The sequence below is a fragment of the Lepidochelys kempii genome, chromosome 2 (assembly GCF_965140265.1).
Source record: "Lepidochelys kempii isolate rLepKem1 chromosome 2, rLepKem1.hap2, whole genome shotgun sequence".
NCBI classification, from domain to species: domain Eukaryota; kingdom Metazoa; phylum Chordata; order Testudines; family Cheloniidae; genus Lepidochelys; species Lepidochelys kempii.
In genome coordinates this window covers 176131302-176155256 of record NC_133257.1, presented here as the reverse complement: position 1 = coordinate 176155256, position 23955 = coordinate 176131302, and the positions used below count along the sequence as shown (strand labels likewise).

General features: G+C 43.3%; 1 protein-coding gene across 2 annotated transcripts in view; it reads left to right on the top strand.

Annotated features, from left to right (window-relative positions):
• The first annotated feature begins 4047 nt into the window (after nt 1-4047).
• The window catches only part of BLVRA (biliverdin reductase A), a 50566-nt gene continuing 30658 nt past the window's right edge, over nt 4048-23955 (top strand). The window contains exon 1 of one of the 2 annotated variants that reach the window (XM_073332816.1): nt 4048-4172. The gene's annotated coding sequence lies outside the window, so the exon portion shown is untranslated. Of the gene's footprint in view, nt 4173-4211; nt 5502-23955 lie in introns of those variants that run through there. The other variant, XM_073332817.1, reaches the window with a different exon arrangement.

The following is a 23955-nucleotide window of genomic DNA, read 5'->3' as shown; positions in this document are numbered from 1 at the left end:
CCCATCCATTGTAGAGGGAGCCTAGGCACCTAACTCAGGCTTTGTGGATAGCAACGTTGTTCCTGTGATTTTCTAAATAGGCATTGTGACACTGTGTGTCACAACACTTAAGTGGATCTGGGCCTGTGGGAAACTGCCTGTCTCTGTGAGCAAATACAGACTTCCAGTCAGGATTTAATCTCTGCTAAACAAGACAAGGGAGACAAAGACAAATGCACAGTTTGAGTTCCAGTTATGGCTTTAATAACTGCCTCCTGTTTAACCAAACTGTGATTCCATATATCATGACAACTACCAGCCTCTGGATGTCCAATTGTAAGGTCCATCAAGGGATCTTCATTAATATCTGCTGTCATCGTGGCACATAAAAGAAGATACCGTTTTTAAGTAGCCAAATCCCAAATACGTAGGGCTTCATAGATTAAAATGAATATATTGAACTACATCTGGAAACCAACAGAGGAGGTCCTTATAGGCCCTTAAATAAGTGGGTAACCATATTCTTCACTAGTGGCTGGTTCTGGCCTTTATGCAAAATAGGTACAGTAAAATATATTACACTCACATGGAGAAAAAGTAACTGAGTACATACAACAATCCTTCATTTCAAAGCAAGCATTTTAAACCTAGGACCAAGTCTGTTCAGACAAGTATTTAAAAAGTATCAGAACTTCCTAAGTCTAAACAGATCTCAAAAACTCCTGAGAACAGGTGTTTCCACGGTATTTTATTACTTTTCCTGGCCAGAACCCCCAGAACCAGAAACATGCAAAAATGGGAACATCACAGAGTGGCTGGCCCTTTTAGGAGGATATAGGATCACCAGCCCCACCTGTGAAACAATTAGCTTGGGCTCCTTCGGTTGTGAGAAGCACTAAGGAAGGAGACAGACCCTCAGGGAGGAGGATCTGGCCCCATCTTGAGAAAGGGATGTTCAGGATTTCATGTATTGGACCGCAGAAGGGAATGTTTCAAATATCTAGACTGTGTGACCTTTTCTAGGGGCCCTGAGCAGAAATGGAAAGTTAGGCAGGGTGCTGCAGAGTAACCCCAGGCCAAAAAGGGGCACTTAGGAACTAGTGACCTGTTACAAGGGGAATCTTCTTTTTAACAAAAGATCTCCAAACTTTTTCAAATCTCCAAAAAGACCATTAAATTACAAATGAAGGTTCAGATCCAATCGTAAGTGCCTATCCCACATACATTTATGCACTTACAGTACTTAACTTTACTACTATGAATGTTTGAAGTCAATAAGACTGTTTACAATAGTCAAGTTAAGCAGGTGCAAAAATGTCTGCAAGAATGGGGCCTTATTTATCTCTACCCTTTGCCCATCCATGTTTTAAATCCAAATTTATCTTCATCTGTTTCACCACTGTAACTGTGAAGCAACTTTTACAGTCTGATCAGAATTCAGACTGTGGTGTTCTAATTACTATAGAGGAGGATTGTGAAATCATGAATCTGAGGTGGCAACAAGCTTTATTTTTCTGAAGTAAGATGACTACTACTCCAGACATTTCCAAGCATCCTCCCTTGCTACTACTTATTGCATCATGCATTTTTAGATCTTTGTCACATAATTGTAATTGCCACCAGGCTGTTTACAAAGTGATTCAAGTATTTTTAAACTCTTCTTACAGAGCCACTTTCTTACCTCATATAGCTGGTTGCCGAATTCTTGTTATATATTTCAGTTGTAACTTCTGTTTCTGGTGTGGTGTTCTATTTAGTTTAATGGTACCTGTGTTTGACAGCTTGTTGACATCTCTAGGACATGATGACAAGTTTTCTCCATTGAGAGGCCTCCAACAGCTGTAACCTAAACTGCAGGCCCTGCAAGGATTGCAGGTGTCAGTCAAATCCTAATCACTTCAATAGTGATCACAGCTTTTTACAATACTACTCTGTTGTTGCAGACAGAGGGTATCACAGAATGAGAGGGTCACTAGTTACTGCCAGAGAGTTGATTAACACACCCGAGGCTTGCAAGGACTTACAACAACCACAGGGCTTGGAGGGAAAGGAAAGGGAACAATGAGTGGGAGGAGAAGAACAAGAAAGCCAGGCGAACAAGAAAAATGACAAACCAGTGAGATAGAAAACAATGAAAAATGCATGAGGGCTGGAAAGAGCTGGAGATAATCTGTCCTATTGGAAACTGTTCCTCTGCTCGATCACAGACAATGGGTGAGAGCCTGAAGCTCTTGAGCTTATCTATGCACAAAGTTGCACTTCTTTAACAATACTGGTACAGTTAGTTATACAATCCCCCTAGTTTGGACACCATTATACTGATATAAAAGGTGCTTAAATAAGCATGGCTTATTTTGGTATAGAAATGGGAATAAGTTATACTGGTATAGGGCACTTACATACTGATATAACTGCACTGACACTAGGAGTTGTATTGGTTTAACTAGCTCCAGAAAAAAATATCACACCCTAACCAGCATATCACTACAAAAACTGTTTAGACCAGGCCCCCTTTATACAAAGGGAGTTTTGCCTGAGTTAAGTGGTTTAGAAGGCATGGCTCCAGAAGAGCACATTTAAAGCTTAGCTGGCAAAAGAGATAAGGGAGGCCCAACTAGTCTCTGGTAAGAAAAGATAAAAAAAGGAGAAGTAGAAAAGAAGGCAAGTTTATCATGCTCTTTTGAGCATTAAAATGGTCCCCGATCCCTCCTGCATGATTTCAAAACACAGTCCTTCAGGAAACTAAAGTTGCAATCATATTTCTGAGCACATGGAGAAACTCAAAGTACATTACCTCTACTGCTTCCACTAACTTACGTGGAGTTACTCCAGATTTACTGGACACTGGGGTTAACAAGAACAGAATTTGGCCCTTAGCTAAAACTCTGTAGTCATGGTTCAGATCCTCAAAAGTGTTTAGGCACCTAAATTCCATTGATTTCAGAGTTGGGTGCCTAAATACTTTGAGGATCTGGACCTAAGGGCCCGTGTAGTCCTGTAAATATTAATACAAAACATGAAAACCATTCAGCAGAAGCAGAGAATAGACGGTTGAACTCAGGAAGTTCCATGGCATTTAGAATCCAACTATTGGTGTTTGGCATTTGGAGCTTTTATAGCCATCTGACATTTAGCCTGGATCCTCAGTGCAAAGTGGGTGGGTTACTAGCCCCAGTGAAAGCAGCAGCTGGGCATTAGCCTACAGCCCCAGGCCGGTGGGGGGTTGAAAGGACCAATAAACTCAGATGAGAGGCTTTAATTGTGTGTAGACAGGATGAGGGCAACATTTGAGTTAACTCAGCAGAAAAGAAATGAGAGGCCGGTTGGTGAGGGGAGGGTGACAGTAGGAATGTGAGGGACAGCTGATGGTGGATGAGAAGCAGTTTCCGTAGAAAAGGAAAGAAAAGAGAAGTAAAGTCTTCCCTCCCCCATCTAGTTATACTGAGAGGTTGTGTCCCATGCCTATCCTAGGAATAGGTTTCTGTGGAACATGCCAGCCTGAGCCAGGCAGAGCTAGGCTGAACTGGGTTTGCAGTTTCATAGGTTGTGACATCCCAGCAATAGCACTGCTGGCTTGGCTCAGGTGCCCGTGGACTGGCACCACTGCCTAGGGTGGGCAAGCACAGGTTCTGCAGATGCAGACTGAGTGAGGCATTGCAGAGCTAGGCTTGCCCCAGGCTACTGTAGTGTGTGCCCGCCTGGGCCAGGCATTGCAGGGCTCACCTGGCTTTGCACGGGTTCCTGTGGAAGGTGCCTGCCCACACATTGCAGGGCAGGGTTGAGTTTGCTCAGTCGAGCGGGAGGATGTGCCAGCCTAGGCTGGGCAGGGCTTGCTCATGCTCCCATTTCCTTCGGCCCCATCAGCTACACCCCCCACGTGCTTTCCCCTTGCTCATCCTGTCTCCTCTACAACTTAAAGGAGTCACGGAGCGCAGCGGTTTCCAGCAGCCCCTGCTGAAGGGATTCCGCTTGTCCCCATTCCGGACCGATTTCTCCTTCCCTGACCCCTAGCCAACATGATACCCTTTCGCTTCGCCCTTTCAGCCCGCCCTTGCTTCTATCAGACGCCTGGGAAAGGGGGCGGCGCCTCGCTGGCAGCAGGAGTTGTGTAAGGGGAGAGTGAGAGCAGCAGCAGCACATTGATGAGCAGAGAGTTCGTTGTGTAAGCAGGATCTGCGGGGCACGGCAGAGGGGTAAGCAACGATCTCTTCCCTCCTCGGTTAGCTAAAGAGGGTGGCAGCGTTCATTCAGCCCCATTAACATCATTAGGATGCTGGGGGTTGTTGCTGGTTGATTACGCTGTCCCTCCACCCTCCCCAAAATTGTTTGCCATTGCCACCATATAGCGTTCCATGTTTGGGTTTTTGGATGGGAGGATAGGAGAGCTATTCCAGTAGCTCATGCTGCTTATTGATTTTGTAACCCTCATGCACCCTGCAAAAATGAAACCAGAAAACACAAACTAATTTTAAAAAGGGTGGGGATGGGGAGTGAGCTTGGTTGGAAAAACTGTGAGATCCAGTGCCCTCTGGAAGTGGAAAGGAATATTATCTTTCCATGTTAGTAGTTTAAAAGAGTGCACCATACAGAAGGAGTGGAGTGTGGTTTAGGAGTTAGAAGGCTGGGGTGAGTCAAGTTTCCTGGATTCTATTCCCCTTAGTAGCATCTGACCTTGGCTATAGCGTTGCTGAGCTCCCAGAAATCCCTTGAAGTCAGAGGCAGCTGCAGGTGCTTAGCATATCTCAAAATTAGACAAATTAACCTTACTGCCTCACTACTTATCCATATGTAAAATGGGGATAATACTCCTACCCTAAGTCTTGTGAGGCGTAACTTATTTTGTGAAGTGCTGGGAGATGGTCAGCTGAAAAAGCCGTCTAGCATTGGGAAGTGTGGTTCTTTTATTACATTCTCAAACTTCAGTGGAATGTAGAAAGAATATGCATGTTGGTTCACCCTTTTGCTCAGTAATCTCAAAGTATGCCACCAAACAGTAAGAAATGAAGGTTTACAACATGTGTGTGAAGGCACCTCTCCAATTTACACAGGGAGAAAGTGAGGCTCAGAGAGACATTAAATACCATGCTTGATATCACAGGGGAAGTCTTTAACAGAGTCAGTAACTGAATACAGACCTAGTTCTCAGTCCTATGCTTTAGTCGCAAGACCTGCCTCCTCTTTTTTAAAAAATACATTAAATGGCTAAAATTCAAAGACTTAATACAAATCAGATTTAAATAACTCAATTATCAAAAAATGTGCCACTTTGCTTCTCCTTTCTATTTAAATTGAGAGCAGTGGTACATCCCCTCCCAGGGTGTGCGTTCACCACCACCAACATCCATCCCAGGTTACAGTGTCAGGCCCTGCCCCTTCAAGTACTTACACACAAGAGTAGTGAGTCCCACTGACTTCAGAGAGATTACTTGCATGCACAGTTTTGCAGGACTGAGGCCTAAATTATTTTTTTCTGGACTACCTTTGGAAGAAATTGAGGAAAAGTCTTTACTTTCTCTGGTTATGTAAGTGTTATATTCAGAATTTTGATTTTGGCTTGTTGCCTCTTTAGAGGCAGGAAACACAGAGACTGAGAGCCTTTGTGAAGTATCCCAAGGGCCAAACTAGATAACTCTGCGCTTTATCTTAGCAGTTGTCCAAAACTAGATAGCTGATAAGTATCAACTAGGGCCAATAGCTCATTGAACAGATTGTCAACAGGAAAGAAAGGCAGAAGACAGCACTATAATATGTAACTTGCTGCACTACTGCACTAGCTCACCTCATTTAGTGCCAGATTAATATCCTGATGCCAGGAGAGCCAGTGGGCATTGCAGGTGCCCTGTCCTGTTTCTGTGTTACCAATGCTAACACTGAACAGCACAAATGCCGAGATCAATAAATATAGGTTTGCATATCTTTTTGGTGTGTTCAGATAAATATGGTGGAAAAAGGAAATAAATTGACTCTTTATTTCACACATCAGGAATACAAAGTTATAACCCACATAGCTGGGCGGGGGGACAAGGTACTGCTACCCTTACTTCTGCACTGCTGCTGGCGATGGTGCTGCCTTCAGAGCTGGGCAGCTGGAGAGCAGTGGCTGCTGGCCGAGATCCCCGCTGTGAAGACAGCGCCATCACCAGCAGCAGCGCCAAAGTAAGGATGGCAAGGTATGGTATTTCCACCCTTACTTCGGCGCTGCTGTCTGCAGAGCTGGGCCCTCAACCACCCAGCTCTGAAGGCAGCAGCACAGAAGTAAGAGTGGCAATACTGCAACGCCCCTAAAATAACATTGCGATTCCCCTCTCCCCGCAACTCTTTTGATTCAGGACCCCCAATTTGAGAAATACTGGTCTCCCCCATGAAATCTGTGTAGTGTAGGGTAAAAGCACACAAAAGACCAGATTTCACTGTCCGTGGCACGTTTTTCATGGCCACGAATTTGGTAGCACGAGTTTGGTAGCAAACCCATATTTATTGATCTCATGATTACATATTAGCTATGTAACTCTTTGACATGTGTAGAGCAGTGGTTCTCAACTTGCGGCCCAATCAGCACACAGCTGCGGCCCATGTGACAGCCTCAGGGCCATACAGATAAGTATATATATATTGTGTGGATGTGGCCACATAACACATAGAGAGCTATGTATGTGGCTCACGATGGCAAATAGGTTGAGAACCACTGGTGTAGAGTGCCAGGGTGCTAGAGCTTCTCAACATAACAGTTGTATGAGTTGTTGTTTGTTTTTTAACATGGGCAGAACAATGTATTTTTTCCTAACTACCTTCCTGGAACTGGCTGAAGTATTTTAGCTGAAAACTTCCCTGAAAGACTCCACCTGAGGCAAACACCCAGCACAGAAAGTTTTAGCCCAAATGATTTAAGTTGTAAGCAACTGCAAACAGGATCTTATAATGTGAAGAGTCAGGCAACCTTAACCATAGGCATCACTGCCTATAATATTTATTAATTTACCCTTAAAATTACCCTTACTTTGGGACAGGGAAACTTCCTTCCCACTTGAGAGCAAGTCTGTTTGGGAACTTTCCCTGTTCATGTTCACATGTGATTGGTTTCCAAATTAATTTCTTTTTCCTAGACCAGCCCAAGTAGCTTCTTTAAGAAATGAATCCAGAGAATGTTTGGAATCAACAGGAGGCTTCAGTAGGGAATTGTTTTGGTAAATGCTATTCCTAGAGGAGGGGCAGAGCACACTCCATGCAACCACAAAGAAGAATCTCTTTTCTTTCATTCTCTCTTTTACTTACCTTTTCTGCTTATCTTTCTGTTAATTACTACTTTCAAAATTCCATATTGCAGATATGTGTGTTCCACTGTAGCTTAGGAGACATAAGGCAATTAAGAGCTTATTATTTAGCAATTAAGGATCAAGCCTTAAATTCCAAGGCATGTTGTCAAGCGTTAAGGCCCCACATTTACAATTTATTTGTAATGAGTTTTGTAGAAAAAATATGAAACTGACCTGTCTGGTCTCATTTTTTGAGTGGAATGAAATTTTTAAAAAAGGCAAACATAATGAAGAATAAATTAGATTTTAAAAATTTGTTTTTGTAAGAACACAGGGAAGGGAATTTCTGTTTTTAAATATGTTTTAACCAAATAGTTCAGCCAACCTAAGGCATGTTTAATGTGCCTATTACCATGGTAACTACACATTAAGCTCCACATTAAGGGTTGCACTTGTCTGTAAAGAACCCTGTCCTTTACCACTTCTTGGCTCAACTACTCTGAAACCTATCTTTAGCTGTTGTTTTCACTTTTCAATAATCCCTTCCTTTCCTCATAAGGGTTTTATTTTTGTTCCTGCTGTTCTCTTCCTCCTCCCTCTCTTCCCTCCTCCCCCCCCCCCCGATGAAAAGCTGTAGGGGAGAATATAAGATTGTTAAAGAAGGAAAGAAAACCCAAGAAACCTAAAAAAGAAAAGGAGTACTTGTGGTACCTTAGAGACTAACCAATTTATTTGAGCATAAGCTTTGGTGAGCTACAGCTCACCGATGAAGTGCCACAAGTACTCCTCTTTTTTTTCTGGATACAGACTAACTCGGCTGCTACTCTGAAACCAAGAAACCTAGAGTAACAACAGCTGAGCTAAAGTTGCGGTGCAGGATATAAGGTGCTTTATGGACAAACATTGGCCCCAGTCCTCCAAGCTGATCCACTGAAGATGAAGGGGCTCCACACAGGCATCTGGTGCATGGATCAAGTTACAGGATCAAAGCCTTAGTACTGCCATTATTCTGGTATTTAAACGGTTTTCCACTGACTCCAGTAGGCATAGGCACTGATTCCGTGGGTGCTTCATGGCTGGAGCACTCATGGGGAAAAAATTGTGGGTGCTTAGCACCCACCAGCAGCCCCCTATCAGCTCCTCTCCGGTGGCCCCGCCGATCAGCTCCCCCAGCCCACTGCAATCAGCTATTCCGTGATGTGCAGGAGGCTCAGAAAGAGGCAAGGTTGGGATGGCCCCTTTGAAGTGGGGGTGGGGCCTGGGGCAGAGACCGGGGGAGCACCCCCCGGCACATTAAAAAGTCTGCACCTCTGCCAGTAGGACATAGCAATTCAGGAATAGGATTGGAGGACTTTTAATTTGGCATTTGGTGGTAGATTTAGAAACCACTCTGGTTTGATCTTTTACTTTTCATCAAGCTAACTTGTTGACATTTCTCTGGAGTGCTCACTGCCCACTTAGCTGAAAGAGTGAACAATACGTCTTTATGAATCAGTAGAATTCTTTTGTATGCTTACTCTTAAGGGCACATGTCAATATGTATAGAACAGACTTTTCATACGAATTAAATCACAGGTTCATAGAAATTAGAGACGGAAAAGGCTAATTAAATCATCACCTCTGTGCCCTTATTAATTACTTCTAGAGTGCCAGAAGTATGTAAGGCTCTTGACAGACAAGTATAAAGACAAACTCTCGTCCACAAAGAGCTCAGAAACTAGACAGTAGTGATGTATACACCAAGCATGGTCCAGGAAAACCGTGAAAACCAAGAGCTCCAGAATTCTAATTTGGTTGGCCCAGGCACCCAAATTCTAGAAATGCATAGCTGTGGAATAAATAAATTTTTTTTCTATTTGAATAGAGAATCAGGTCGTTCTATGCACCATGCTTTTGTTAAACTGTTATAATTGTTCGCAGGCTCTTTTGAACATTAGCATGTGAATAACATTCATATGATCTTAACACCTGAGCAGACTATGACCTGGTGGGTGGATTATTGCTACTCAGACTAAAAGATTCTGCTTTGGCACTCCAGCGAAGCATAGAAAGGGGTGAATGAGGGGGAAAGATCAGGGATACAGAATAATGTGTTCTGTGTTAGAATATGCAAACTTCCAATGGTACCCAAGAGGTAACCACAGTATTGTCCGCTCTCTTACTCCAGTAACATAACCCTTTTGATGAGTTTCCATTCAAAGAGAACCAAATTCTGTATGTCTTACTCTCCTGAGTAGTCCCATTGTTTTCAGTGAACCTATTTGTGTGAGTAAGTCAAGAATGATTAGGCCCATAATCTGTACATTTGTTTATCTACTATGAATAAAGATTTGGTAGCATTTGGTATAGAGTGTTTTGTTCAGGAGCTCAGCCAGACTGTTAAATTGATGTAGGTCAGGTTGGTTTTTTTTTTTAAATGCCAATATAACTCTCAGGTCAGTCGTGTAGGTCTCTAAACATGCCAGAGGTGCCATATTACTTGTATTCTTGGGAAATGCACCAGGAGTTTGAATGCCACAAATAGAGTTACACAACTCGGCTGGTATGGAAGTTTTAACATGGTTTGAGGCCACAGATTGTAAGTGCTGTAGGGTTGCATGCATTTGTTTGAGCTCAGTTTTCAATGTTCATATTATTTACAATCATATTTTCAGAGGTGGCCACAGATTTTGTGGGCCTGACTTTCAAAAGTGTTGAGCGTCCAAAACTCCAACTGAAGACCTCACGAACACAGCACATCCAAAAATCAGGTCTAAACTGTCTCATCCAAACATTGAGATAGCCAATAGCTCTGGCCACTGTTGAAAATTTTGGCTTTAAGGCATTATTCATTTGTATCTGTAACCTTCTTAAATAGCGGTAAGTAACCAATAATCATGTTTGGAAGCATATCTTGCATTTATTATCCTCCATATTAAATAAAAATTGCTGTCGCTCTGCTCAGCACAGCATTTTCAAAGGTAAGAAGTATTCCCATCTATGTAATGGTGGCATTGCTAATGAACCCATAACCTTAGTAGCTAAGTGCCAGTAAATAAGTGTTGTCACCTTGAATAGTCAGTGGAATGTGGTTTGAAAATAGTGTTATTCTGATGGGTGTTCCTGAGCCACTCCTGGTGATGACCAGCTTGCTTTAAAATAATAATATTTGTGATAATGTCAGAAGGAGAGCCTAGTAGAAGAAACCATAAAAACATCTGTCTGCTTTCATATTTGTCTGCTATAATGATCCCAACAATAATGGTGGGGCTGGATTGTGTCTGGCGGTCTGTCACTTTGCAAGGGGAAGAGGAACCATATCCCTTCCTTTCCATTAATGTCCCTCCTCAGAGGCTGGGGACAATATGGTCCTTTCACTGCCCTGAGCACAAGGTTCTGTGAAGTTGCACCTAAAACAGCACTGCCATGGTCTTTCTCCTTCTGCACTGGGCTGAGGACCTAGGGAAGCATGTGCTGCACCTCTTCGAAGGAAGAGTTGTCTTCCCTTTGTGCTCCCAGAGCATACCTGAGTGGAGACCCTGGCTGTCAGAACTGTTTCTGGAACAGGGCACCTTAACATTTTCCCCCACCATGGCCCTTTAACTGTGAATTGCTTTTTAAACTTGAATGGGTTGATCCTGCAAGGTGGTGATCAACTCCTGGGAGCTGCTGAATCTCCTCAGCTCCCTGTGAAGTCAGTGCAGAGGGTCACCACATTACAGAAATGAACTCTACATTTCCTTTGCCTGGCCCTTAAATCCCTGCTACACCAGGCTGCTCACTTGTTCAGTCTCTTCCTTTGGGTTTCCATATAGCCTCTGTCACAAAGGCTCTCACTTTTCATTGAAATGGCTGCCACCAACAGGAGGGAAAAGGAGGTGGGGGGAAGTGCAGTTTACAAAGGAGATGTATTTTTTTCTGTTTTGTTTTTTTAAATGCTGTTAGGCTTTCTGACAGCTGGACTGAACTAAACAGGTGTAAATCCTTACAGCTCGTCTTGGGGAAACCCGATTGTTCAGGAAGTCTGGGAAAAATTTTAGCCTGTATTGTAAGACGTGCCAGATACAAACAAGGAATGAGGGAGACAGCAAAATAAAGCTGAAGCAGGGGCAGAAAAGTCTTTCATGCTGTTACAGGACAAGAAGTAAAGGACATGGGAAATGCCTCTGAATGAGTCAGTCAGTCAGCTTTAGTAATAGAGCTGCTAACATTAGCAGACTGGAGAGTTGTAGTTTGTTTTAGGTAACAGAAGCTTAATTGGCAAAAACAATTGTGTCTTTAAATAATACCTTGCACTTCTATACTGCCTTCCAACAAAGCATCTCAAAAGGCTTGAGGAAGGTTTTATTGATTCAAATAAGAGCACCTGGGCCTCTTTCTCTGTTGCTCTTTGTCTTATGTAATCATGTATGCCAGTGGTTCTGAAACTTTTGTACTGGTGACCCCAGTTTTAGCGTGGAGGCTGACAGCTCGCAACCCCCCATGTAATAACCTCGTGACCTCAAACTGGGGGTCAGGACCCCTTAGAGGAACTCCTGATTTATGCCAATGTAAAGTGGTGGATGAGGTAATATCTTTTATTGGACCAACTTCTCTTGGTGAGAGCGGCAAGCTTTTGAGCTACATGGAGCTCTTCTTCAGGTTGATAGTGCTTTACATCCACTTTGTACTGAAGTAAATGGCTGCACAAGATGCAGGATGGTAGTGAATCAGCCCCTCTGTCTGAGGCTCTAAGCACCTTTGACCTAATTTTAAAAGTTCAATAATTGATAAAGTATCACAACTTCTTCTTCTTCGAGTGCTTGCTTATGTCGACTCCATTGTAGGTATGCACGCGCCCACGTGCACAGTCGTCGGAGATTTTTGCCTTAGTGGTATCCGTAGGGCCAGCTGTGTTGCCCCCTTGAGTGCCATGCTCATGCCACTTGTATATTACATGTTGCCAGCTCTACACTCTCTGAGTTCCCTCTTACCACCCATAGTGGTCAGTTGGAGCATCTTTCCTTGCTCATAGAGGACTTGCAATTTTTCTTATCTTGGACTTCGTGCCTTTAGGCTTTGTACATAGTAATCTTTAGTGTTAAGTATCTGTTTATTGTAGAGACTAACCAATTATTTGAGCATAAGCTTTCGTGAGCTACAGCTCACTTCATTGGATGCATACTGTGGAATGTGTAGAAGATCTTTTTATACACACAAAACATGAAAAAATACCTCCTCCCACTCCACTCCTGCTGGTAATAGCTTATCTAAAGTGATCACTCTCCTTACAATGCGTATGATAATCAAGTTGGGCCATTTCCAGCACAAATCCTCTAGTGGGTTTGTGGGGGGGAGGGGGGAGAAAACCTGGATTTGTGCTGGAAATGGCCCAACTTGATTATCATACACATTGTAAGGAGAGTGATCACTTTAGATAAGCTATTACCAGCAGGAGAGTGGGGTGGGGGGAGGTATTTTTTCATGCTTCGTATGTATAAAAAGATCTTCTACACTTTCCACAGTATGCATCCGATGTAGTGAGCTGTAGCCCACGAAAGCTTATGCTCAAATGAATTGGTTAGTCTCTAAGGTGCCACAAGTCCTCCTTTTCTTTTTGCGAATACAGACTAACACGGCTGTTACTCTGAAACCTGTCTTTATTGTAGTAGTTAGTGTAGTAGTTAGGCCCCAGCAGGGACTTTGCCCCAAGAGGGGCATGGCCCAGTCTCTGGGCTTTAAGCCCTGAGAATCCTGTAACAGGCCTATGCCTGCTTCCGACCCCCACAGCAGCTGTCTCAAGTGCCTGAGGGAAGCGCACGTTAAATAGAGGTGGCAGATTTGTAAAAACTTTCCACCTCGCACATAAAAGGAGAGTGACATCAGGCTCAGAGCCCTCCTTATGGAGTCCGCCCTCTGCCCAGCATCAGAGCCGTCCCAGCACCTCAGCATCGGTGGGAAGTGCACCACTGGCACCAGGGGCCCACCTGACACCGCTCTACTTTGCTGGTGCCAAAGAAGAGGTCTAAGAAGCATGGCTCCCCGGCGCCGACCAAAAATGGCGAGTTAGCAGTAAGCAAAGAGCCTGTCCCAAACCGCCTGCCTACCCCGGAGCCTCGCAGTCAGCCCTCTCTGGTTGGGGACGTCAGCCTGGTGGAAGGTCCTTCTGCAAGCAGGACTGGACCAACTCCCCTGCCGGCACCGATGCCTTCAACAGCTCAGGTGTCGAAGGAGCACAGGTCTCCACTTGCGTAACCAGCACTGCCAGTGTCACAGGCTTCATCTGAGGCTCCCCAAGAGGGCAAGTCAGCCGATAAGGCTTCTGAGGGAGCAGAGGAGTGCCACCAATCCCTCCAGACGATGGCGCACTCTCAACCTCCATACTGCTGGTCGCCAGTGTCATCATCAAGATTGATGCGGATTCACCGGCTACAGGGTTGTGGTGGACATCTTGTCTACACGGCTTGATGAGAGGGAGACACCAGTCCTGCTATTACCGACCCTGATCGCCATCCCAAAGATCGTCGTCCCGGTGCCAGTCCCAGTCACGGACACCGTGGGAACAATCTCCTTCACACCTCCAATCTCCTCAGCGCCAGACCCTCGCCGCACCATCGGTACCGGTCCCCTTGGGTGGGGCACCGGTCTCTGGTGTCAATGGTCTCTAGGCAGACCCAAGCCTTGACAGCCCCTCCGTGGTCTCCAGAAGGGGGCTCCTCCGGAACCGAGGGCCTCTTCAGCCCATCATCTCAACCTCAGTGGCGAGATTGGGCATTCGAGCCGGCAGCAAGGCAGTGGCAGACAGGGCAGTCACCTGCTCAGTGGCAACATTGGAACGCCTGGGGGGTCCCAGTCATGACGATGCCCCCTTTGATCCATTTGTTGTCTGCCGCCATGGAACAGCAGCCACCCGGGCCTGGTACTGAAGGCACGCCCGGTGGCCGAGTCTCAAGAGGTTGTACTGGCTGAGAGTGCTGCAAACCTGTGACTACTTAGTTGATAGCTAAACAAAAAATTGAATACCCCACATATTCAAGGGTAAGCAATGCTCAGTGCTTTATCCAGCCCTGCCCCATGAAACACCATTTTTAAAATTCAAAATCTTTCTTCTCATTGGCTTATGACAAACTGTCTCTACAGAGCCTTCGAGATATTGGATTGGAAGCACACTCTGCAAACATAAGTTGTACTGTGTTATTTAAGTCATCCATATCACAGCTAGGCATGAGGCCAGCGCAGATCTGCCTTTACAAAACAGGTTTCATAAGTATATAATTATTGTTACTTATTAGACTTGCTAGCAAGGGGAGACACAAATGAGACATTGTAATATTGTGCTGTAATTATATGCACTGCATGTGGGTACTTAGGTCATTGCTGTTTTACAGAATCCTGCCTTAGATATCTTACTATGTAGCCTCAGTCCTCTCACACATGGTCAAGCTTCTGTAGATAACGGATGTAGCGGAACCACAGTGGTTCAAATTATGTAATTGGTTAATATATGTGATGATCTCTGAAAGCACTCCATTCATATTCACTTACTTTGCCTAGAATTAGATGGAGACAGCAGGGAAGCAGAATTTCCAAGCATTTCTTCTCCCCCATAAAGGCTCCCATTCACTACTTTTCTCTTTTCCTATCCTTTCTCATTCTCTCTTTCTGGAATGTCGTAGATAAAATTGGAGAAGACCTTTAAAAAGAGAATGAAGTACATCACCTTGCAACAGCAGAGCTATAGATCATCTTTCGGCTACATTTCCTAAGCTGGCTGCCTATAATAGCACCAACAAAATGTGTTTGCCCTCAATATTCTGCATGGAAAACTCACCCTTGTGCCAGTCAGAGGACATTTGTACATGCAACCAGGTAATTGTGCAAATAAGGGCCTCTTTGGGCATTACAGTTACCTTGTGTTGCATGTAGAAAATGTCCATTGTCACATACAAATATGTGTCTTGTGTTCACAATGGATGTGCCCACAAATTTTGTGGCTGCAGTTTAAGCAAACACGTGGCTCATAGGATGCCAGACCTTAAGCAAAAGTACACTAGACCATTAGTGCAGAACGTTCTATCTTATAGTACGAGAGAGCTGTCATTTTAGGAAAGAAAAGTAAGTAGCATGAACATATAGCATAAAATAATATCCAAATTCTTTTACCTAGTCTGTCCCAGGACGTAGGGGATCGTTATCAGAATATTAACATTGTTTAAAAGAAGTCAGTAGGTACAGCGAAGGGAGCGTTTTGTGAATTGCAATATGTTCTCCTTTCAACTTTCTTTCTTATTCATGTTCTTAATTTTGCAAGTTGTAGGAATAATTTGAGTCAATGTAGAACTTCTCGTTCACTCTCTACAGGACCAAACTTGATGGATAATTATTAGAACTGTTTCTCTGGGTGCAATTTTGTAGTGTAATTGCATGGGGCTGCTGATGAGGATAAGCATGCTAGTCTGCAGGGAAGCGTATAGCTCTACTATGGAATCATTTTTCTTTTTCATCTTTTATGCTTTCAAAATAATGTCAATCTAGCCCCTAAGTGTATGTATTCAAAATTTCATGCTCACATTCTGGGGTGCTCCAAAACTCTGATTTGTCCATGCAAATAAGGAAATTAGATTATCTGGCTACTTGATTTGCATACAAAACTGCAGTTTTCTTGTTCAAGTCTAAATATTTTCAGGAGCTCAGACCTTACCCAGGCAAATTCAAAGGTTGCTTTTGAAAACATGTCCTGTTTATATATAAAATTGTTCCTCCTAAAAATAGCATGTGGATATAATGTGGAGTGATATACGGAAAGGAATGTACTTTTTAAGTATCTTTTTAATCAATGTATGAAAAATTTAATTCACTCTATTATTTATTTCAGTGTGGTAGCCGTGTTAGTCTGTATCCGCAAAAAGAACAAGGAGTACTTGTTGCACCTTAGAGACTAACAAATTTTTTGAGTATAAGCTTTCGTGGGCTACAGCCCACTTCATCGGATGCATGCAGTGGAAAATACAGTACATTGCAGAGGGGCATTGCTGGCACGTGACGGCATATATCACACTGGTAGATATGCAGGTGAACGAGCCTCTGATAGTGTGGCTGATGTGATTAGGCCCTATGATGGTGTCCCCTGAATAGATATGTGGACAGAGTTGGCAACGGGCTTTGTTGCAAGGATAGGTTCCTGGGTTAGTGTTTTTGGTGTGTGGTTGCTGGTGAGTATCTGCTTCAGGCTGGGGGGCTGTCTGTAAGCAAGGACTGGCCTGTGTCCGAAGATCTGTGAGAGTGAGGGATCGTCCTTCAGGATAGGTTGTAGATCCTTGATGATGCACGGGAGAGGTTTTAGTTGGGGGCTGAAGGTGACAGCTAGTGGCTTTCTGTTACCTTCAAGTCAGCAGCACTGCTATGGATACCCACATGGCCCCACAGTATGTTAACATTTTTATGGCTGACTTCAGCCCCTAACTAAAACCTCTCCAGTGCATCATCAAGGATCTACAACCTATCCTGAAGGGCGATCCCTCACTCTCACAGATCTTGGGAGACACCACACAACAAAAACATTAACCCAGGAACCTATCCTTGCAGCAAAGCCCGTTGCCAACTCTACCATGTCCATTGGTCAAACCGGACAGTCTCTATGTTAAAGAATAAATGGACACAAATCAGACGTCAAGAATTATAACATTCAAAAACCAGTCGGAGAACACTTCAGTTTTCCTGGTCACTCGATTACAGACCTAAAAGTCACAATATTACAACAAAAAAAACTTCAAAAACAGATTCCAGCGAGAGACTGCTGACTTGGAATTAATTTGCAAACTGGATACAATTAACTTAGGCTTGAATAAAGACTGGGAGTGGGTGAGTCATTACACTAACTAAAATCTATTTCCCCATTCTAATTTTCCCCCCTACTATTACTCACACCTTCTTGTCAACTGTTTGAAATGGACCATCCTGATTATCACTACAAAAGGTTTTTTTCTCCTGCTGAGAATAGCTCACCTTAATTGATCACTCTCCTTATCATGTGTATGGCAGCATCCATTTTTTCATGGTGTGTGTGTATGTGTGTATATATATATATCTTCCTATTGTATTTTCCACTGTATGCATCCGATGAAGTGGGTTTTAGCCCATGAAAGCTTATCCTCAAATTTGTTAGTCTCTAAGGTGCCACAAGTACTCCTCATTCTTTCTATTATTTATATGGCTTCTAAAGACTCCCTCTTGTGGCTGATTTAACATGTGACATTGTCTTTAGTTTCTCAGGGTAGCCTAATAGATAAAGAAGTGATGTACCCAAATGAACAAACTGATTTGTAATCTAACTAGACTGCATCTGGTAGATGACTTATAGACTTAAAGCTTTATGTAAGCTAACAATGTGAAAACTGTATGGGGTTCTAAAATTGGGAGGGATTTAAATAACCCCTATTGTTATAGCTTTCCTTTTCCCCTTCCTCCTTCCCCACCCCACTTCTCTTTGGCAATTGTCAGTGTTAGTAGTTCTATGAAAGTTAATGAAGATAAAGATTGTCCATTGCTCCTTCTAGGTGTCCTGGGGAAGTGGTGGACTAAGATACCTAGTCTTTGAAATAAGATACACATTTGAGCTTTATTCTGTGCATACACGTTCCCTTAATGATAACACTGACATATAAAACTTCACCTCACCCATTTCACCTTAACTCTGAGCCAGAACATAAAGCAAACTCATTCCCCTTCAGATTTATATTGGAGTAGTGAGAATGTTTTCACAGAAAACAATTTTAAATTTGATTTTTTTTAAATTAAAAAAAGTCAACTTTCTGACTAGCTGCAGTCTATTCAAGTACCTTGTCTACAATGCCAAGTATATGAAGTAAGTTGGCATTGTTCTGTTGACTTCAATAGAGCTACATTGATTTACACCAGTGGAGGATCTGGCCCTTTGTTAGTATGTTTAAGGGGATTCTGCAGCTCTTGGCAGTAAAGTGTTTTGTTCTTTCTTTTGGGGGATTCTCGAAGTTGATCAGTCTGTCATAAAGCTGGGATCCTATGACCTTAAGTGCACCAGAAAGCAACAGATATTATCTATCAGATTAGTCAGCTAAGGCCTTTATTTCTTAGTAGAACACATACATGTATGAGTAATCTCACTGATATCAATGTGATTACTTGTGCTTAAAGTTAACGCTCTGTGTATTTACGTGATCAGGGTTCACGACTAGTTTAACTGAAAGAGTACATAAAAATGTTTTCTCTTGTTTCTTCGGTTTCTTTATTTTGTGCATTTTAATGTACCAATTGAATAGTTTATCTGAATATGAAAACTTTGCTGTAGTCAGTTTTCCCTGATGATTGTGTGGGATTTTCTACAACAAAAGGGAAGAGAAACATTTAAAAAATAATATCTGGCTCTTGTATAGGGCTTTTCAGTAAATTTCACAGTGCTATACAAAGAAGCTCCATATAAGTTGGGGAAACTGAGGCACAGAGAGGCAAAGTAACTTGTCGAAAGTCACCCAACACCAGTGGCAGAGCCAGGAATAGAACCCTGGTGTCTGGAATCCCAGTCCGGTGATCTATCCTGTAGGCCACACTACCTCCCTCAAAGGGAAATCTGGGGTAAAACTCCCAAAATTGGCAGAGGCACTCAGGTGCAGCTGTACTATTTGAACCTGTTTTTAACACATAATATTTTTAAATGACCATTATTATTTTTATTTGTATTACGGTTGTGGCCGGTGAGCCCAACTGAGCTTGAGGCCTGGCCCCCCTGTATTAGGCAAAATAGAGAAGGGAGAGTCCCTGCCTCGAGGAGCTCGTAATCTAAATAGGCAACACAGATGAGAGATGGGAGGGGAAACAGACACACATGGGGGTGGAAAGGGCTTGCCTTCCATTTTTCAGCAGGTCAGTTGCAGAACTCTGGACAGCTCCCAGGCCAGTGTCCTATCGCTGGAGCCCTGCGTGGATACAAAATGTGTATCTGCATCTGATCCGCAAACGTGGTCAGCAGATATCTGCAGACTTGCAGGGCTCTACCTATCTCGTTGGTTCCCAAACCTTTTCCTAAGGTGACCCACCAACTGCATTTTCTTTTCTTTTTGTGCGTGGCCCACCCAAGGTCCAAACTGGGTGGGGGGACGTGTTCATAGGCCAGTGTCGTTTGCCGCTGCCACCGCCTCTTTGCCCTGCCAGGGGTGCATTGACAACCTGCAGTAGTACCCTCTGACTCGGCACTACCCCCCTAATCCTAGTCCAGTGCCGAAGGAAGGCTGGGGGCAGGGGGTGAGAGAGGAAGCCTGTCCCACATTCAACCCATAATGGCAGCTCCTGTTGGTTGGCGTTGGCCTGGCCCCCCGTTCTGGGCATTATGGCTTGGCGAATGGGGTCACAATGCTACTCACTCAGGTTTGGCCTGGCCACCCCTCCATGACAGCAGGGTGGCCGGGCCAAGTCTGAGTGAGTGGCATTGTGACTTGGCGCATGGCGTCCAGAGCAGATAGTTGGGCCCAGCCCCACAGGATAGGAGCTGCCACTGTGAGGTGAGTGCAGGGTGGGCTTGCTCTTTAATCCTGCCCCCACCCCCTGCTGGGGCCTCCTCTCCACACTGGGCCTGTAACCTAGCTAGAACTTTCCTGCCACCCACTGGTGGAATGGGACCCACCGTTTGTTCTGTCCTATCCACTACTCCTCTCATGATTTTGACTAGATGCTACGGTGACAGTTTTCCTTTGTATAACATTGTCCAAAAAACGTGTGTGCAGATGTATCAGTGCTTCACTTTCTTGAGGATAGTAGGAAGGCTATTTGTTTGAAAGTTGCATTAACAATAAATCAGCAACAAGTGGGAAACAGGAGGTACTTAATTGGAGTCTAAATTATTACATGGTCAGTTACATGAACATGGATGTCTTATACATGTAGATCACAGAAACTTAAACTCCAGTAGCCTTATTGCTCAGTAGAGAAGAGAGGAGACGTGTGCCCAGTATGGATCTAGCAGAGGGTATCAATCCAAGCTGGATTTTACAGTAACATATTTAGAATTTATGCTTCTTGAGTTTTGTGGTTCAGGCACGAGTTGTACAAACTTAGCAGTTTCCTTATAGTCACAGGAATGGTTGGAGCCTCTGAAACTTTCTGAATTGTTCCTGTAATGCCCATGACATCAGACTCCCCATGGTACCTGTGAGTTTGGCCAGGAGAAAGAGATTCTACAAGTAGACCCTCTCGTGAGTCTCCTTTTCCATTCCTTCAGCCTCCAGTTCATGTCTGTTTCTGCCACAATGTTAATAGGAGTCCTGTGTGTATATTGAAGGAACACTGACATGTATGGGTGAAATTTATGCAAACGTGCCCTCCCCCCACACACATTTTGTGTTGGGCAATATGTGGGGTGGACTTGTCCTCTGACAACCCATGAGAAGGCTGCGGAGCTTCAGCACAACCCCTCTGTGTCTGCTGTTTCAGCATATGGGCTGGAATAGCAGCTGGAACCCCTTGTGGTACTTGCAAGGGTGTTAGAGCCACTGGATTCAGTGGAGGAGCCTGCTCCATGTAACCTGCCAGCACTCTGTGGGCACCTGTTTGGGAACTAATGGTTTCTGGTAGCTTATTCCACTGCTGAGCCCCCTCAAGGAAGAGTGTCTTATTTCTGGATCTCACACACCTTGTTCTCTTGTTTGTTATCTGAGTTGTCCCAGAAGAACTCAGCTGTCTCAGTGTGTCATGGATGAAGATGCGGTCATTGATGTAGCCAGATCCTGTCCTGTTATTTAGCTGTGAAAATCAGGATGTGAACAGAGAGCCTGTGGAGGAATCCAAACACAAGTGTAATGTGACCACAGTGGCCAGTCCTATTAGAGAGGTGGGCTATTGCATTCTGTAGGATCTGGAGGATCTCCATTGCTACCATCTTCAGTGCTAGAAAATAAATTTCATCTGAATACACTAGAAGTGACAAATGCATGAAACTTTTTTTTTTTGAGAGGTGAAAGATAGCATTTCTTGTCACTGTCTCTACCTGCCTGTTACTCCTTGGTCCAGCCGCACCCAAAGACCTCACACCACTTTGACAAATGGTGGAGCATGTCTTTGTGAAATTAGCATCTCAGCTAATTCTTCAAAGCATTTCCCCTTTGGACTGGCGTTGCTTTAGTCCAGCTTGGGTTTAGTTTGATCATTCTGGTCTTCAGGCAGGTACTGGTCTCTTTGCGATAGCATTGGTTGATTCTGAAGAGAGATGCAATTGGTGTATTGCTGGCACCATAGCTGGTGATGTCTTGCCATCTCTCCAATGCTTGGAGTGCTTATCTATGTTGAACCCAACTAGAAAGTGGTGGATCAACTTCAAACACATCTCCCCACACAAAAATCCAAAATGTGTTTGCAAAAATGGATATACGTCTTGCAGATTTAGGAGAAATGTCTCATATATGTTTGTTGTTGTTGACCCAAACTGGCTCAGCTTCCATGTTACGTGAATGCAAGCAGTGTATATAAATCAATTATAAGCAGCCTCTTAGTTAAAGGATGCTGATGTGAAGCTGTTGTAAGCAGGATTGTTTGTCTTCCAGACAGAATTTATATAAGCCATTTTATAATGCAGAGTACTTCGTGGAAGCTTAAAATTACATTATAAAACTAGTTAAAAAGAGAGGTTTTTTTTATTACTATACAAATAGATCTATTTGTTAATCTCCTTCTCGTCCTTTCAGCCTAGTCAAGGCCTAGTTCTTCCCTGAGATGGCTGTACGGGCCCTGATTAACTTCCATATAAGAAGTGGACATATATCCAAGAGCAGAATTTGGCTATAAACTTTAGAATCCAGCCATCTAGTGCAAGGCTTCTGCTACACATTCTTATAAAGGGTGGAACAGTCATTTAGTCAGCTTCTCAGATTAGGGCAGCATCTCTCATTGCTTCATATTAGTTTTTGAACACTTTCCCCATATGTCACAATGATGGTGGAATGGACCTCAGTCTGTATTGACAGTCTAGACTGCCTCAGTAGAGAATTGAGGGTATAAATGGTGGTGAGGAAAGTGGGGTTCCGGAGATATGTGTTTTTAAGATTGTTTTCCACCCTTATGATCTGCCTCAAATATAAATATTGGAGACAGCTGATGTTTCTAATTAGTCATACTTATTATTACAAGCATTTATTTGGCACCTATTACCATGGTATTACACAGCTAAAGATGAGACACTCAAAATTTTAATAATACAGACTCTGCTGCCTACAGGTTTGCCAGTCAGTCAGAAGCCTACGGTTTAATCCATTTGGAAGGCTTGGGCAAAGAGGTGTATCTATAAACTTTAAACTAGTCACATGCATGTTGTGTAAATGGTCATTAATAGCCAGGAAGGAATAATTTGCTCGGTTTCAAAGGCCACTGTTACAGATTACTTACTGTCTGCTGACAAACCCATGCAAGAGCAGTAGTGTGGGCTCCTAAGTGTCAAAGCACTCCTACCATAACCCGTGTGCCTTCCATTAAGCTGTCATAGAATTGAAGTTTCATGGCCTATGAACAGAGCAGATAAAAGCATAAATACTCTTGCTGGAAGGTTTTAATGTAATACTCCTTTACTTCTGAGAATTCAGAATGATAACACGCAAGGACCACAAAACAAAAAATAAGAAACAGCCGCACACGCGTGTGCACACACACACAAACCCCCTTAGGGAAAACATACAAGGGTATTTAAACAAATGAAAGCTGAAAATCCTTTCCATGGTCTGGAGAGAAGTTCTGCATGACTTTTATTTTGTGTTCAGTTAACATTTTAAATGTATGTTGTGGGGGTGGGGCAGGTGTAAATGAATTTCCTGATTATCTCTTGCTTCCAGAAGTGCTTTAGCCATATCGCTAGGGCACAGCAAAGGTGGATCAAGAAACGGATTATTTACATTGCATATTACTGTTCAAACAATTTTTTTTGCGTTGTCTTTCATTTTTGCGTCTGCTTTTTATATAAGTTTAATCTTTGGTTTAGTTAAGATTGCTGTGAGCTCTATACCTCTTATTTAACAAAGTATTGAGCACATGCCTAACTTTAAGCAGGTGAATAGTTCCCTATGGGGCTACTCAGTTGACTTCATTGGGATATTCATGCTTAAATACCTTGCTGAATTGAGGCCAGTAAGCATGTCTGCTCTTTTTTAAAAACTAACAAAAAACTACAAAATGCTGTGACAGTCCTAGGTAGTAATAAAAAATGACTACTCATCAGTTCTGCTTCTGCTTTATCTGCTCCAATTAGATTAAAAAGCAGCATTTTTACTATAACTATTGCATAATATTCCACTGTTTCACTGGATTCCTATGATTTCCTACAGAGAGAACTGCATTTGATCCCTCTCTAAGGGGAAACTGTAAATAATGTATTGGAAACTTTGCCAAATGAGAGCAGTCTGACTGCCAAGTTCCTAAGAAAAATGGAGGATTCAGGAATAAATTGAAGTCAGTCATTCTCTTACAGGCACCAGCTGGAAAAGGATAAATTCTGACACTCAAAAGTTCTGGGCCTGATTCTCAGTGGCACAAAGTCCACTTAGTAAATGTGCCTTAACATAGGTGTAAATGACCTTCAAACTCAGTTTAAGGCCTCTTTATGCTGCCAGAGCAATGTAAGATGGCCATAATGTGAATGAGAATCAGATCATCTGTCTTTAAACGGTAAAATGGAAACAAAAATATGTACATCAGCAGTGAAGCTTGAGAGGGTTACGGATTTAATATCAGGCAAGCCCACATATGAAAGCCATGC